The following is an 18,301-nucleotide window of genomic DNA, read 5'->3' on the forward strand; positions in this document are numbered from 1 at the left end:
ACGATGTACTTGCGTTCCTCCAACACATCATCAGTTTTTCTGTCATCATTGTTCAATGCATGAAATCTGTTCTTGAAATTCAGGTGGCATATGCTGAAGGATATATTTTGGTCCTCTTGGATTTGTTTTAATTCTCTTCAGGTATGACTGGAAGTTACTTAGGGCCAAATGATGGTCTGTTGTACTCAGTCCCTGACGTGGTTTTAACTGCTGACATTGAGCTTCTACATTGACTCACTGCTATCCGGTTGATGACAACTCATAGCAGCTTTATAGGATAGGGTAGAATTAGCTGTTTGAATTGCCGAGATAGTAACTCTTTAAGGAGTAGAAGTCTCCTCTTTCTTCTGAGAAGCAGCTGTTGGTATCAAACTGCTTATCTTATGGAGCAAAGTCCAATGCATAACCACTACACCATCAGGGCTCTGTCTCTTCCCACAGATGTAGTTAATTTGACTTCTGTGTATTCCATAAGGAGAAGTCCAAATGTATATAATTGCCTTTTGTGTTGTTCATAAAGGTATTTTTATGAAGAAATTATTGTTCTCACTAAATTCTAGCATGTGATCTCTAATGTCTTTTCTATCACCTAGTCTGTATAGTAATTATTATGTACAAGACCTCGTTAAAGTATTGAAAAGCAAGGATGTTGCTTTGAGGACTAAGGTGCTCCTAATCCAAGCCATGATATTTTTCCATGGCCTCATATGCATACAATTTGGACATTGAATAAAGATAACCAAAGAAGAATTGGTGCATTTGAATTGTGGTGCTGGAGAAGAATATTGAAAGTACCATGTACTGCAAACAAAACAAAACAAATCAATCTCTCTTGGAAGAAGTAAGGCACATCCTTTACCCCAAGGATGTCAAGACTTAGATTTACATTCTTTGGATATATTATCAAGAGAGACCAGTCCCTGGAGAAGGACATAATGCTTGAGCAAGAGGAGGGAAGTGAAAAAGGGGAGGCCCTCAGGGAGATGGATTGGCACCGTAGAGGCAACAATGAACTCAAGCACACGAACAATTGTGAGGATGGCACAGGACCATGCAGTGTTCCCTTCTGTTGTGCTTAGGGTATCTATGTATCAGCACAGACTCATGACACCTAGAAACAATAACAACAAAGAGAAACTTGCAATACAGAAAGACATCAGTTTTCTCCTTTGTAAGAAGAAGAGTGTTCTGACAGGTATTGTAAAATGTGCCTAAAAACATATTTCATAAATATACACCAGTCAAGCATTATCTACTTTGAGACAATTTAGAGTAACATTTAACAGGATTTTTTTTGGATTCATGCTTTTTGAGTTTAAATTCTGGTTTGCATTTTTTCTACTTCCTAGAGGTATTATCTTTGGCAAGTTACATTAACTATTTGGTGCCACATAATGTTTTTTACATTGTCATAATAAGAGCTAATGTGAAGCAATGAGCACATTAGGTGATCAATAAATAATAGTTGCTATAGTTGCCAATAGGAAAGCTGCTGGTACAGTTCTTAAGCCGTTCTGCCCTATAATATTTCTATACACCTGAATTAATTTCATGGCAATGAATTTTGTGTTTTATTGTGGATAGTTACTATTAGTTTTATTTATTTTTCTTTTATTCTGTGTCCTTTTTTACTAAAGTGTTCTAGGTTTATCAATTAAAATTTCAAAGGAATATGATGGCCCACCCTCAATTCTAACATGGATAATTGCCTATGGCTAATTTCTAAAATGGCTAGATTTGGCCACAAATCTAAATAGAAAATGTTCAACTAAAAAAATTTTCTATTCCAAAAGATCATCAATATCTACATTGAAGTATTACCTCTATCATCTCAAAATGAGAACTAAAGTACACCTCATAAAAGCTATGGTATTCTCAATTACCTCATATATATGTTTTCATAAAATTGAATACGGAAGATGGACGAAATGATGCATTTAAATAATCGCATCGGCAAAGAATATTTAATATACGACTGTCACCAAAACTGCACCTATCTATCTTGGAAGATGTCCAGCCAGAATGATACTTAGATTCAAGAACTTTCTAGCAGGAAGAACAAGAGAAGGGCATTGTTTGGTCAGTGAAAAAAGAGGAAGACCCTGAGCAAGAGGACACAGTGGCTGCAACAATGGGCTCCAACATAACAATTGTAAATATGCCATCGTTTCTTTCTTGTGCCATATGGTCACTATGATTGAAACCAACTTTTCAATATCTAACAGCATGGCAATTCATTCTTATCATTTTACAAAAGAGGATCAATTCCTCTACATGCATTGTCATTGAAAGGACACCTCCTTAATTCAATACCAAAACAGAGAAACAAACAAAAAAACACATGAATGATATTTATCTCAGACATCAAGAAGGAGCATTGATAATACAGTTCTTGACCCTCTCAGCTCCTAACTAAAAGGTCAGTTATGGGAACTTGTTTCTCTACAAGGGGAAAAAATGTGACTTTCAATTCCATATGCAGTTACAGTCAGAGTAGCCATTGCAGGAGGGCGGAGGGAGGGTGGCATGGGAAGGGGGAAGAGATTACCGGGATCTACATAAAACCTCCTCCCTGGGGGACAGACAACAGAAAAGTGGGTGAAGGGAGACTTTGCACAGTGTAAGACATGACAAAATAATAATAATTTATAAAGTATTGAGGGTGCATGCGGCAGCGAGGAGAGGGGAGGGAGGGGTAAAATGAGGAGCTGATGCTAAGGGTCTATGTGGAGAGCAAATATTTTGAGAATGATGAGGGTAACGCATGCACAAATGTGCTTGACACAATGGATGGATGGATGGATTGTGATGAGTTGTATGACAACCCAATAGAATGATTAAAAAATTAGTGAAAAAAATACAAAGAGTTAGTCTTAGAAATCCTATGGAACAGTCCTACTCAGTCATATAGAGTAACTCTTAGTTAGGATTGACTTGACAACAGTTTTTTTGGTAGGTTTTTTTTCCACCCAAAAAGGGGGAAATATTAGAAACATCTCTTTAATTAATTAGCTGTTTTTGCATAAGGAATCCTAAACTAAGTGACTTTAAGTCAAACTTTGTGACATGTAAAATTGGTGAGCTTTCTTTACTACATCTGTGCAGGTAAGTCTTTATTCTAGTAAATGGTACACTAAGCACATATCAGCAGAACCACCATCCCCAAATCCTTACATTTATAACTGATTTAATAGTAATTGTCAAAGAGATGTAGTTTGAATACATTGAAATAATATATTTTATCTTGTTATTACTATTGTACAATATAGTGTTGAGTACAAATATCCTTCATAAATCCTCAAAACCAGATTTTTAGATTTGGCTTCCTTTAGGTATATATGTTTCAAAGCTTGATACAATTTTATTCAGTTAAAGAAGTAATATTTCTTTCTAAACTCTAAAAACAAAAAGAACACTTACATTTTACTTAAACTTGATATGTAGTAGGCTTATTTATTCTTACATTCATACTGAAACCTTCTTAGAACAAACTGTGGGTTTCAAAGAAAATTAGTTTTAAAGTGAGGTTTGTACTATGAAAATTTCTTTGAAGTTTATAGGAATCCCAAGAGAAATTGTTGCATTCAATCAGAGACTTCACTGTTCATAGGTAAATATATTTTATTTTACTATAGTGTCCATTTAGGTCAATATTTTTGCATACTTTAACATTTAACATACTTTTTTGCATATTTTAAGGAAAGCAATAGTATTATGAGGCCTGGCATAACAGAAGATGAGGGAAGACAGATGGGAACCAGAAATGCTTTAGGTAAATGAATATTTTGGACAAGTTCATAAAATAAATGACCTGAAATTTTTGAGTATGTATGTCAGATAAAAAAGAATCTCCACATTTATAGCTTCAAGAATGCATTGTAGGTTTTGGGGGGGTTGAACACCATTTCAAATTTAGAATCAGTAGTTGTTTCATATCTATGTGTACATACTGTGAGTGCATTTTTAGACTATATGAAAAATTCATCTAACAGGAAAAATGACAGGACATCAGGAAGATGGCAGGTTTCACCTTTAATTAGACAAAAAAGGAGGCCATGTTCATATAATAAAGCTCAGACAATGAATTCCTCAGAATTAGTTTGAGGAAATGTACCATCTTAGCCCACACCCAATCTAACATAATCATTTATGTGAATTTACTCAGCTCAACACAGTAAAAAAAAAAAGGAATAAACTGAGACTACAAACAAGCACACTGAAAAAAGTACAAACTGTTTTCTGACATCTAATAAGAGGCGGAATCATTATCAGAGTTTTCAGTGCTAACAGAACAAACTCTGATGGCACAATGGGTTATATGTTGGCCTATGAACTGCAAGGTCAACAGTTTGATTCCATCTGTTTTTTTCTTGCTAGAAAGATGAGGCTTTCTGGCCCTGTAAAGCCTCAGAAACCCAAAGGGGCAGATCTATTCTGTCCTACAGTGGAGTTGTAAATAAATATCCACTTGATAGTAGTGGATGGGTGTGGTATGAGTGGGGAGTGCCAGCCCCCCACCACTAGTCATGGATTCAATAAGCACAATTATACGGTTGTTGATATATATATATATATATATATATATATATATATATATATATATATATATATATATATATGTAATTGAGAGCATGAGTGATAGAAGAGAGAGTCACACAATGGGGTCAGGCACATTTCATGATAGCATTGCTCACCTCAGCCCCGCTTGGGTGTCCATGTGGAGAGAGGAGGAATGGAAGGAGGAGTGGGAGAATAGGAAATGGGGAGGAGAGGGACCCTAAGAGAGAGGGGGGTCAAGACCAGCAAGAGAGAGTGATCTATCACTAACCTAAGCCTATATACCTTTTGGGGGCGTGCAAGTCCACTGATAATAGGTAAAGACCTACATCACAGGAAAGGGTTGCAGTATAGGTATACATGTGACACGTTGGGCGGATCTTAGATTTAGGATGGCAGCTTAACTTTGGATGTCACAGGGCTGGTTTGACTTTTTCCCTGGCTCAACTAATAGGTAGGGTGTGAAAGCTTGTCCCCAGAAGAGACTAACTGCCTTCAGGGAGGATGTCTGAAAGCATCTGACCCTCCCCTCTCCCTCCCCACCCCCGCCAGGATGGGTACATTATTTAGACAAATTCAGCTATCAACAGCTATTGAGGTAAGAACAAATGGTTTTATTCACTTTAATAATTTTTGTTACTTTATTTGCTTAAAGCAGTGGTTCTCAATCTGTGGATAATGACCTCTTTGAGGTCAAATGGCCCTTTCACAGGGCTTGCCCGATTCATAACAGTAGCAAAATTACAGTTATGAAGTAGCAACAAAAATAATTTTATGGTATGGGGGTCACCACAACATGAGGAACTGCATGAAAGGGTCACGGCATTAGGAAGGCTGAGAACCACTGGTATAATGGCAAAATCATTCCCACAAAACTATTTTAATGTAGAAAGTATCATACAACTCTATGTGAATAAAATATTTAAGTATATTTACTCTTGAGGGAAACTAATTCATGGTAAACACCAACTCCCTAAAATTGGCATATATTATATGTGTGTGTGTGTACGTCTATTTGAAACCCCTATTTCTTGCTCATTCACCTGAATACCAGATACAGGAAAGTGGTCACAATTTATACACAATAAAAAACTACCCTGAAGAGGCGGGAGGGGAAAAAAAAAAACAAAAAAACCTACCCTCTTTGGCGTCTCCAGAAAGTTGTCATTTCTTTAACACTGTGTTGATAAAGTCAACTCCCACCTTTATAACTGCATTAAAAATAATTCAATTTGTAAATATTCATTTACTTTCAGTCAATAGTTTAGACTGAGTAGATACAACAAGAAACACAGCAAACCCCATCTCACTTCCCATTTTAAACATCATGAAAATGTTCAATAAAAGATTAGGTATAAAGCATCAGAAGACCCCAAACATACAAATATGTTGGTGTAAATGGTGGAGGTTGGAGTGGATACCCAAAGCCCATCTGTAGATAATTGTACGTTTCCTCACAAAAGGGTCACAAGGAAAGAACAAGGCAGCGAGGATGAAGCAGAGCACCAAAGGAATACACACACCATTCATCTAGTTCTTTAATGCTGCCCCCCACCCCACCACACACACCATTATCATGACCCCAGTTCTACCTTACAGATCCATCTAGACCAGAGCATGTACACTGGTACAAATAAAAAATCTTGACACATGGAATCCAGGACAAATAACCCCTCAAGAACAATAATGCAAGTAGTAATACCATGAAGGTGGGGGTGGGGGGGAATGGGGAGAGAAGGGGGAGAAACTGGGAACCAAATGAATGATGTACAATTCCAACCTTCCAACCTCCCCAGGGGAATGAACAATAGACATATGGATGAAAAGAGATGGTGGGTTGTGTAAGATATGAATATGATAACAATTTATAATTTTTCAGGGGTCCATGAGGACAAGGGGGGGGGCAAAAAGAGATTAACTGATACCAAGGGTTCAAACAGAAAGAAGACATTTTGAAAATGATGATGGCAGCATATGTTCAAATGTGCTTCATAAGACCTGTAAGAAGCCCCAATAAAATGATTTATTATAATAATAATTTTAAAAAGATAACAAAAGATGGAAAAGTGAGGGAAGGCTCCCATTACTCGCTAGAAACTAACTCAATTAGCAATAAATAAAAATAAACACAGACCAAGGTTGCAGTACTCTGGATAGACAATTGGGTCTTGGAGAGTTGGGAGATTCCAGAAGTGAGGGAAAGTAGGAGTGAGATTTATACAGAAGCTGGGATTTGAAACTTACCCATTAACATTGTAGATTTCTTGGAACTGGGTTGGGTACCCCACAAACAGGGAGCACAGAAAAGGAGCTAATCTGAGGAAAATATAACTAGATTGTTTTATGTTGAGTTTGAAGGTTACAGAGCAGATCATCAGTTTTACATTCAACAAGTCATACACATTTTGCTTTTTCTGATGCATTACAGTCCCCTAAATGTAACATCAAGTCTCCCACTTCCTCCTTGTGTTTTGGTTGCCATGCCTTTTCCTTTATTAATCCTTCTGAACATTCTATGTGGATAAACATTTCACCTTTGATTTCAAATAGCAGATTATTTTAAGGTGTGCATTCCTGACTGTGTTGTTGTTCCTCTCATAGACCTGCTGATTGTTGGCTAAAGCAGTGAGCCACTGGGTTGTGTTCATGTCCAGACCTGAGGGATGACTAATGGTCATAGTCTGTGGAGTTCCATCGTTTCCTATATAACCAATAAATCTTGTCTCTTATAATTTTTTATTTTATTTTGCATTGTTCTCCAAATCTATCTACCCAGAACTGCTGAATGAGAACAGAACAAAATGTAAGAATATGAATATTTTCTACTAGTTCTCTGGTGAAGATCACAAGCTCATTGCTTCTGGGTTAATTGAGAATAATAGTGAACTGTGGGACTAAGTGGAGATGACCCTGGCCCTGTCAGAACTGTTAGTCATTGCACAGGCAGTCTGCCACAGAATTTTCCCATGAGTTAACTAATGGTTGCAGGTCTTGGTCTTCCAGTTGACACCCAGGCATTGGACCAATGTTCCACCAGAGCATTAAATTTCCCCACAAAGACCAGAATACAAAATTTAAAATAAAAAAATAAAGAGAACAAACTGGCCCTAGGTCAACAAAATCACAAAATAAGAAGCATCAATCAAAAGGAAAAGATAAAGAAGATACTTCTTCTCTTGCAGCTACAAATGTAAAACAATGGCCATTTTTTCAGACTATGATTATAAATCTGTTTAAAGAAAGATAAAAGTACACAGAAAACAAACTAGTGGAGACTAGGACACAAATGGAGAAACAAAATATGAGACTCAATATGGAAATTGAAAATATGAAGAAAAAAAGAAAAGAAAGAATAATGCTGGCACTGAAGATGAAAAAATCAAATTATGAAAAGAGAAAAACTCAGAAATAGAATTGAACAGACAAGGTAGAATAACTGAACTAAACACAAAGTACCTGAGCTTATTGTCTCATGAGAAGCAAGAACAAAGAATGAAGTGAGCCAACCAAAAAAACCCCATGGGATTGAAGTTAAAAAAAGTAACAGTAGAATTATTGAAATATTAAAGTATTAAGACAACCATAAAATATAGAACTGACTTCTCAAGTGATAATCAGAGAATTTCCCAGCGCTGAACAGAAATCCAAATCTCCAACTACAAATCCCATTTAGAAGAGACAAAAAAGGTGAACTCCACACCATACTCTAATAAAATTCTTTAAAACCAAAGGCAAGGAAGGAGTTCTGAAAGCAGCAAGAGAAAAATCCAACATAATATAGCAGTGAGTTTTCATAATAAATAGTGCAGCATTATCCTCAGAAACTCTAAAGGACAACAGATAAAGGAACAACATATGTAAAATAATGAAAGAAAATAGTTGCTAAACCAGAATTCTTTACCCAGCTAAATTGTCATCCAAATATGAAGGAGAAATTATGAAATTCCCAAACAAATAGAAAATCTGGAAATTTGTTGTCATCAGAGCAACTCTGCAAGTATTAGTCAAGGACATATTCCAAATGAAAATAGAAAGACATTCAAATGCATTTATTCCTGAAAAAGAGGGAAAGAAGGTTTAAAGAAATTCAACGTCATTTATTTAAATACAGACAGCCATAAAGACCAAGCATATGATATTTTCAAATGATAAAGTCAATAATTAAATTCTGTCTGTAATCGAGTGGTCCCTAAGGGATCAGTTACCAGGCATCAAAGAACAAAAAATCATATCATTGACTGCACACCTCCATGATAGGATCGCTGAAGACAAATGGGTGCATAAGCAAATGTGGTGAAGAAAGCTGATGGTGCCCGGCTATCAAAAGAGATAGTGTCTGGGGTCTTAAAGGCTTGAAGGTGAACAAGCAGCCATCTAGCTCAGAAGCAAAAAAGCCCACATGGAAGAAGCACACCGGCCAGTGTGATCACGAGGTGCCAAGGTACCAGGTATAAGGCATCATGCAAAAAAAAAAGATATGTGTGTGTATGTATGTGTATATGTGTGTATATGTATATATGTATATGTATATATGTATATATATATACCATATTAAATGAAGGGGGAAGTGCAGAGTGGAAACCCAAGGCCCAAGTGTCGGCCAATGGAGATACCCTCATAGAGGGGTTTAGGAGAGGAGATGGGTTAATTAGGGTGCGAGGTAGTACCGATGAAGAACACAGCTTTCCCCCAGATCCTAGATGCTTCCTCCCCCCAACTACCATGATCCGAATTCTACCTTGCAGGGCTGGATGGGACAGAGGCTGTACACTGGTACATATGAGGGCTGGAGGTACAGGGAATCCAGGGTGGATGATACCTTCAGGACCAAGGGTGTGAGGGACGATGCTGGGAGAGTGGAGGGTGAGTGGGTTGGAAAGGGGGAACTGATTACAAGGATCCACATGTGACCTCTTCCCTGGGAGAGGGACAGCAGAGAAGGGGGGGAAGGGAGACTCCGGATAGGGCAAGATATGACAAAATAACGATGTATAAATTACCAAGGGCACATGAGGGAGGGGGGAAAGGGGAGGGAGGGGAAAAAAAAGAGGACCTGATGCAAGGGGCTTAAGTGGAGAGCAAATGCCTTGAGAATGATTGGGGCAGGGAATGTATGGATGTACTTTATACAATTGATGTATGTATATGTATGGATGGTGATCAGAGTTGTATGAGTCCCTAATAAAATGTAAAAAAAGAAAAGAGGAGAAAAAAATGATTAGGGCAAAGACTGTACAGATGTGCTTTATACAATTGATGTATGTATATGTAGGAACTGTGATAAGAATTGTATGAGCCCCTAATAAATTGTTAAAATTAAAAAAAAATTCTGTCTGTAATACACCAGGTGTGTGAGGCATAAATGCAAAGCAGCCTTATAGAATATAGTTTATACATTGATGGTAATGGCCACACAGCAGTAGAAATGGGGAGAGAGGAGGAGATCACCTTGATCTCCTCCTCTCTCCCCATTTCTATTGGTAAGTGGCCATCTAGCTCAGAAGCAACAAAGCCCACAGAGAAGAAGCACACAAGCCTGTGTGAACAGGAGGTGTTGAAGGGATCAGGTATGAGACACCAAAGAAAAAAAAACCATCATTGTGTGATCACCTTCCCTACCTGAACGCTAAAGATGAATGTGTGCATAAGTAAGTGTGGTTAAGAAGGCTGATGATGCCTGACTATCGAGAGAGATAGCGTCTGGGGTCTTAAAAGTTTGAAAGTAAACAAGCAGCCATTTAGTCTAGAAGTAACAAAGCCCACATGGAAGCAGCACTCCAACAACGTGTGATCATGAAGGGCCGAGGCGACCAGGTTTCAAGCACCAAGCGGCAGGGGGGACTGAGGGGGAGGAGAATAAAATTATATCATCATGGATGAGGGAAGCGCGTGATGGGGGCCCAATGCCCATCTGTAGACAACTGGACATCCCTTGCAGAGGGTCAGTGGGAAGGAGATAAGTCACTCAGGTTTCAGTGTAGCAATAATTTAACTCACAACCTTCGTCTAGTTCTTAAACGCTTCCTCCCCCAACTATCATGGTCCCAATTGTATCTTGCAAACCTGGTTAGACCAGTGGATGCACAGTGGTACAGATGGGAACTGAAAACACAGGGAATCCAGGACAGATGAACCCCTCAGGACTAGCAGTGAGAGTGGCGATACCTGGAGGGAAGGGGGGTAGAAAGGGGGAACCGTTCACACGAATCTACATATAACCTCCTCTCTAGGGGATGGGCAACAGAAAAGTGGGTGAAGGGAGACACCGGGTCGTGTAAGATAAGGTAAAATAATAATTTATATATTATCAAGGGTCCATGAGGGAGGGGGAGCAGGGAGGGAGGGGGAGGGAAAAGGAAAATGAGGAGCTGATTCCAGGAACCTAAGTTGAAAGCGAATTTTGAGAATAATGAGAGCAACAAATGTATGAGTGTGCTTTCCACAATTGGTGGATGTATGGATTGTGATAGGAATTGTATAAGTCCCAATAAAATGATTAAAAAATACATGCATTGTGTTATTAAAGATATTAACTGTTGTTCATATGATATTCATGTTCCAATTGCAAATTGTGTCATGCTTTATATGATCCAAACAATGTGTCAATACCGAATCACAGCGACCATCTAGGACAGGGTAGTACTGGCCCTATGAGTTTCTGAGACCGTGACTCTGTATGGAAGTGGAAAGCTCCACTTTCTGCTGTAGAGCGGCTGGTGATTTTGAACTACTGACCTTGCAATTTGCAGCCCAACGTATAACCAATATGCCACCAGGGATCTTTAATTTATATGTAACCACTAAGAAATCGCCAAGAAGAAACATTTACAAGGAAAGAAAGAAGTTAACATAAAAGATTATCATAGGAAATTAGCCAAATACAAAAAAAGAAAAAATTCAGAATTAAAAGAAGATAAGAAACGTTCAAAAAACGAACATCAAAATGAGTGAAATATTTAAACGTAAATGTTCTATGCGAAAGCCAGAAAAAAACTTTAACCGTAAATGTTCTATACGAAAGCCAGAGAAAAATAGAATTATTATTTTTAAGATACACCCTTTTGCTGTCCCCAAGAGAAAAAACGTTAGACGCAAGGACATGAATGAACATCAAAGGAAGGATGGAGTAAAATATTTCATGCAATAAGTAAACAAAATATAGAAATGGTGGCCAACTGATATCAGATAAAACAGACTATAAATGTAAATCTATCACCAGAGATAAAGGCATATAATAATCAAGCATCAAACCAGTTGAAAGATATACTGTGTATACACGAGTATAAGTCAACAAGAATATCAACCGAGGCACCAGATTTTCCTACAAAACTGCATTAAAAATGCGCTGAAAAACTCAGCTTATATAAGAGTATATGGTAACTATGATAAAGTTAATGCACCTATCAAATAATAATATGAAAGAATATATAGACACATTCACATTATTGTAGGGGACTTCAACACCCTACTTTCAATTAAAGAATGACCATCTGACAGGAAGAATACTAAAGGGAGTGAGAATTTTTTTAAAAATCCATAAGTCAATTTTCCCTAAATGATATATAGAAATTTACTCCCAGCATCCACCACTTCTCTGTCAGTTTGTCATACTGTGCTGGCTTGTGTGTTGGTATTATACTGTAGACTATATCACTGGTATTTTAAACATCAGCAGGGTAACCCAAGGTGAACAGGTTTCAGTGGAACTTCCAGACTTAGAACAGACTAGGAAGAAGCAGTGTATTGACCACTTCCAAGGAATTAGCTAGAGAAAACCTTATGTATAACAAGAAAATATTGTCAGATACTGAAGTCCTAAATAGGAGCAGAATGTTCTGAGTGATAGTGCTAGAATTTGAGCCCATCAGGCTGGAATGTAATTAACATATGATTGAGGAAGAGCTGCCTTCTACAAGTTGTCAACCATAATGATACCTATGAATGAAACAAAGCCCGTGTGTGTAAAGTCTTTAGAACCTTCATTTGCTGATAGGGAATGGTGACTCAATATGAGAAGAAATAACTGCAAAAATCTATACATAATTGTATTATGGAATTATGAAGCATGAATCTAGGAAAATTGGAAGTTGTCACAAATAAAATGGAACATATAAAGATCGATATCCTAGGTGTCAGTGAGCTTAAATGAACATTTTATGGAATTATATATGTATTAGGGAAATTTTATAGAATTATATATGTATTAGTTCCCCACTAATAAAAAATTATACGGTTACTATCAGTGCCAGGATTCAAATAATGTAACCACATAACAGCTCTAATTACCATTTTAATTATAAAAACCAATATAATCATAGTGATCCTATAGTACAAAGTAAATGCATGTGTGGGTTTCCAAGACCATAATGCTTTAGGGATTAGAAAGCCTCATCTTTCTCCAGAACAGTGATCATTGGCTTCCAAGTCTGATCTTGCACTTAGAAGCCCAGGGCATAACTACTGCATTATCAGGGTTCTACTTAACAAAAAAAATATGCCTATTTGGTGAAAATAAACTGAATGGAAACATCTCTGCATCACAGTGTTAAAACAAACAACAGTAGTTTAGGCTTTTTCCCAGTTCATTAGAAATTTCAATTAACCAGAACACTGCATACTCTAAGCATTATTATCTTGAATGTAGATTTAATAGTTGGATATAGGTCTGCAGGGGGTGCATATTTAAGCTTGTGCAAGCATTCCAGAGGCATTCTTTCCATATGAATAATTAATATGCTAATTATAAATGGGTCATTTATTCATAGAAGTCAGATCCACAGTCCCTCAACTTGGTAACAATTTGCTAGTCATAAGTTTAAGTTCCTTAATGTACTGGAAAATAATAAAACTCCATTTCATTAAGAATTGTATTTAATTCAGAGTTTTTACAAACCCAGATGTTCTTCTAACACACTTTGTTTGCATGTATATTTTCTTTCTTTCTTAGTCATAAATCAGAGTTGACTCAATGGCAACAGGTTTGGTGGTATTTATTTATTGTTTGAACTTTTCATTGCTATTTGGGCAAATGTTTACAAAGCAAATTGTATTTCCATTCAATAATTCATACATATTCTGATTCATGATATTGATTGCAATCCCCACAATGTAACAATACTCTTCCCATTTCCTCTTTTGCCTTTTTATTCATCCTTCTTATATTATCCCGTCTTCTGAGATTTGTCTTTGAGAAGTTGTTGATCTTTTTATCTCCTATGGTTGGTTGTTCTAAGGACTGCATACCTCCTAGTGTTACTTAGAGGCCTGTATATTGTTTGCCTGAAAGTTGAGCCACTACGTTCAGTTTGATTCCAGGCTTGGAATAAGGTACCATTTAGTCTCTATTAAACCAGAAAGCCTGGTACATTTTTTTAATTACAGTTCTGTTCCACATTTTTATCCTACTTTTTGAGGACATCCCATTGTGATCTCTTTCATAGTGATTGGCAGTAATTTCTGAACGCCATCTAATTTTTCTGATCTTAGGCTCCTTGTATCTTTGTTTTCACTCTTCATAGCTCCAGATAGGAAAGACCCCATACTAGCACCTTAGATGGCTGCTCACTCGCTTTTTTTTTCAGTCACTACTCCATAAAATTGGATGTAGAACAATGTGTTTTGGACTTTTATGGGAATTGACTACAGTCTTCTCTACAACACTTTAGAGCTCCTGGTCGAAAGTGCTTAATTTTTCCTAAGAAATTTCCTTATTTTCCCCCCTGTGCACTATATTATATTCATGGATATAATTGCAACATACATAAATACATATGTAAATATATCATCTGTCAAACCTATCTGTATTCATAAGTGTAAACATATTTGCCTTCCCATTACTGTTCAGTTTATGACAGTTATGACACCATGCAGGCACTTTTAGATGCTTATTATTGCAATTGCACAATTGTTTCTGTAGTAGTACTTTTGTTATCTTTAACTCATTTATTGTTCAAAGTGCCTTCCATTGACGTTTGTGCAGTACATTTTTGAACAATCTCCGTCATCCAAGTTAGCATGTGTCTAACTTGTACTTAGTAATTGATTCTCCCTTACCTTCCCACATCTAGTAAAATTCAAAAAAAGATTTCTTTTTGTGAATAAAACGTTTCTTGATCCTTTTTTAGTAGTTTTTGTTTTGTTCTTGAGTCTGTTTCGACTCAAAAATACATACTTATCCTAAACAGAATAAAACCCTGCATGGTCCTGTTCCATTCTCACAATTAATTTTATGTTAGGCCCATCAATGCAGCCACCATGTCAATCCATTTTGTCAAAGGTCTTCTTCCTTTTGGCTGCCCTGCTACTTTACTATAAGCATGGTTTCTTTTTCCAGGGAAGAATCTCTCCTGAGAACATTTCCAAAGTATGTGAGACAAAGTCTTGACATCTATGCCTCTAAGGAGTATTTTGGCTGGATTTCTTCTAAGACAGTTGATTTATCCGTTTAGTAGTCCATGCTCCTTTGAATATTCTTTCCTAGCACTGAAATTCAAATGCATTCATAATTGCATCTTTCTTATTCAATGTTCAGTTTTCACATGCACACAAGGCAAATGAAAGCATATGACTTGATCCAGGCACATCTTAGACTGAGAAGCAGTTTACGTATCAACACTTTAAAATGGCCTTTGGCAGCATATTTACTGAATGCAAGGTGTCATTTAAATAATGCTATATAATATTTGTCCTTTTGTGATTGATTAAGTTTACTAAGCACAATGACCTCCAAATTCAGCCATATAAGTGGCTTTTCCCAGGTGCATCGTTATTAATTAATGTTGCATAGCATTCCATTGTGTAGCACTATTGTTTATCCATTCTTCGACTCTTGGATTTCTTCATCTTTTTGCTATTGTGAATCATGCTGCTATTAGCATGAGTGTGCATATCTATGTCAATGTCATTACTGTTATTTCTCTGAGAGAAAAAGTATTTCTCGATAATATAATATTTCTGGTTCTAACATTTTAAGGAAGGACCAAACTGTTTTCCACAGTGATTGCACTATTGCATTGCTCCTTCAGCTGTATATGAGTGTTACAGCTTCTTCACACCCACACCATCATTTATTTTGAACTGCTGGAGAGAGGTGCTATTTTACTGTTCTGATTTTCATCTCTCTAATGGCTAATGATCATGAGTATTTCGTTATATGTTTGTTGTAAACTGAAATGTCCTCTTTATAAAGTGCTGTTTTAGTCTGAGATGACTAGAGAAACAAATCCAGAGACATTCATATGTGTATAAGTAAGAATTTTATATACAGGAACAATCGAATATTCAGAAAACATCCCAGCCCAGTCTAGATCAAGTTCATAAGTTCAATATTAGCCCATGTCCAATATCAATAGAAATCCCTCTTCAGAATTATGCAACACATGCAATGACGCTGAATGCAGCAAGATCACAAGCCTGTGGGTGGAAAGTCTTGTGGCTCCATGGCAGTGGAAGCATCTCAGTGCTGGCAGGGGTCTCCACAAGGCTTCTTCAGCTCAGGGCTCTCTAACAGCTCCATGTGCTTTTTCATCAGGAATGTCTCACAGGGAATGCGTGTGATTCCCACATCCAATGCGCTATTTATCTCCTTAGCACGCCCAAATGAGGTCATCCAGCAGTAATCAGATTGACAGACTAAACTCCTCTCCTTTACTCTTAAGTTTAAATTGACAACACATTATGTAACTACCACAAGTGTCTATTATTGTTTCCCATCCATTTTTAATGGCATTTTTTGTCTTGTAGTTGAGGTGCTGAAGTCCTCTATAAATTGCAGCGTTTAGTTCATTATCTGATACGTCACAGCTGAAAATGTTCCCAAGCCTTAATGTTCTATTTTGAATATTTTGGTAGGTAAATTCTTTTGATATAAATAAGTGATTAAATTTTAGGGTTAGGATTTAAATTGTTTTATGCCACATATTAGTGTTGATAATTTTACCCTAATATATAACCAAAGATCTGATGAGCTGAGATGACATCATACTTGAAGAAAGCAAAAGTTCATTGTGTTAGGCAGGGTTGTGTAGAGAACTAGAAATACAACCACTTGAATATATAAAAGAAAAACATTTATATCACAAAGTAATTTATCATATATACTCGAGTATAAGCTTACCCAAATATCAGCCAAGGCACCTAATTTTACCACAAACACTGCATGAAAAATATGTTGAAATAATCAGCTAATATTTGAGTATACACGGTAATAGCAAGAATGTATCTCAACCCAGTGAAACTCAAGTTCATGAATCCAGTCTAGCCAGAGCCCTCTTCAGGCTCATTTAACTTCAGGCCAATGATACAGAAAGGTAATGTTGGAATCCAAGAAATCAAAGATAAGTGGATGCAGTATCACATGGATCCAAGTTGGTAGGAACATAACATGTTGCCCAAAGCTCCCAGGTTGACTCTTAGTGTCAGCAGCCCACATGGTATTGGCCTTGGAAGCAGAGACAGGATTCCCAAACCAGAAAGATGAAGGAACAGAAAGAAACAATTTATCACCATCTGTCTTATAAAAATCTGTACCCCCAAAGACAGGCATCATCATGCTGTGACCTGAATAATAGGTTAGACTCTGTGTTAGGCAATGTTCTCTAGAGAAACAAAACCAGGCAGGACACATGATATTATTTTTATTTATGGATAGATTTTCACAGCATGAAGGAATATAACAGCTAATTAGTCAACACAGCATTACAGAGGGCTGGGTTCAAATCACATCAGTGGAACAGTTAATTTACTGGAAGGTCTTCAACTCATGAGGGCTGCTGGGTCCAAGGTTAAGGAAGCAGACAGCTGAGTCTTCCTTTGAGCAATGCAGACAGTCTGGCCACGGGCAGCAAAAGGCAGGGCAGGTCATCAACAGTCAGCAGCTCAGGAGCTTAGCGAAGAAGGCCCAGATGGAATATTAAAATTACACAATGCAAGACACCACAAGCCTCAATCTCAAGCAATATATACACCAATAGCTTGGTGAAGCAGTCTTGAAGGAACCTCAAGCTCTAGTGACAGGATCCATAGGTTGACTGTCTCACAGGTAGTGTAGCTCACAAGTTGAGTCAGAGAACTAGCTAATGCAGCCACGTGCTGGTCCAATCACCAGAAAGCAAGAGAAAGGGGGGTGGACCTTGCCGGACCATTTATTTCTTTGCCCTACAATCAAACTGTGATCTTTTCTTTTATTATTGTTAAATAACTGTTTTACTGGTGTGGGGGTATTTTCTGGGAAAACCAGAAAACCTGCTAGACAAATTCTAACAGAGCTATAACACTCAAACTGTGATCTTATAATCTGACATGTTCGTATTGGCCAAGTTGGCACAATAAAACTACCTATCATAGACAGGTTCAAGTTGACCTAAAAAAAATAACCTGAAGAATCATTAAGACAAGAATAAAAGAAAAGACTTAAACTGGCTCATGATTTTAGAGTCGCTAAAGCAAGTGGAAGAAATGATGAAGTTAAAGAGCTAAATTTCAAAGAGCAGCTCCAGAAAACAAAGTAAATTATTATAATCAATTGTGCAAAGACCTGGAGTTAGAAAATAAAAAAATGAAAGAACACAGTCAGTATATCATACGCTTAAAGACAACCCCCCACCAGAAAAAGGATAATTCAAGCCTCAGTTACAATATTAAAACATTCTGTGGGCAAAATATCGAATTATGTAGGGACCATAAAAAGAAGATGTAAAAAAAATAAATTAAAAAAATTTTATTAAAAAGATGTAAAAATACACAT

The 18,301-nt window shown here is 37.1% G+C and overlaps 1 non-coding gene across 1 annotated transcript; it reads right to left on the reverse strand.

Annotated features, from left to right (window-relative positions):
* Window positions 1-17,770: 17,770 nt before the first annotated feature.
* LOC142435272 (U7 small nuclear RNA) lies at window positions 17,771-17,833 on the reverse strand. The gene has a single exon (XR_012781364.1). It is a non-coding gene; the product is annotated as a U7 small nuclear RNA (small nuclear RNA).
* Between the last annotated feature and the right edge of the window lie 468 nt (window positions 17,834-18,301).

This window comes from Tenrec ecaudatus, chromosome X, assembly GCF_050624435.1.
Source record: "Tenrec ecaudatus isolate mTenEca1 chromosome X, mTenEca1.hap1, whole genome shotgun sequence".
Classification (NCBI taxonomy): Eukaryota; Metazoa; Chordata; class Mammalia; order Afrosoricida; family Tenrecidae; genus Tenrec; species Tenrec ecaudatus.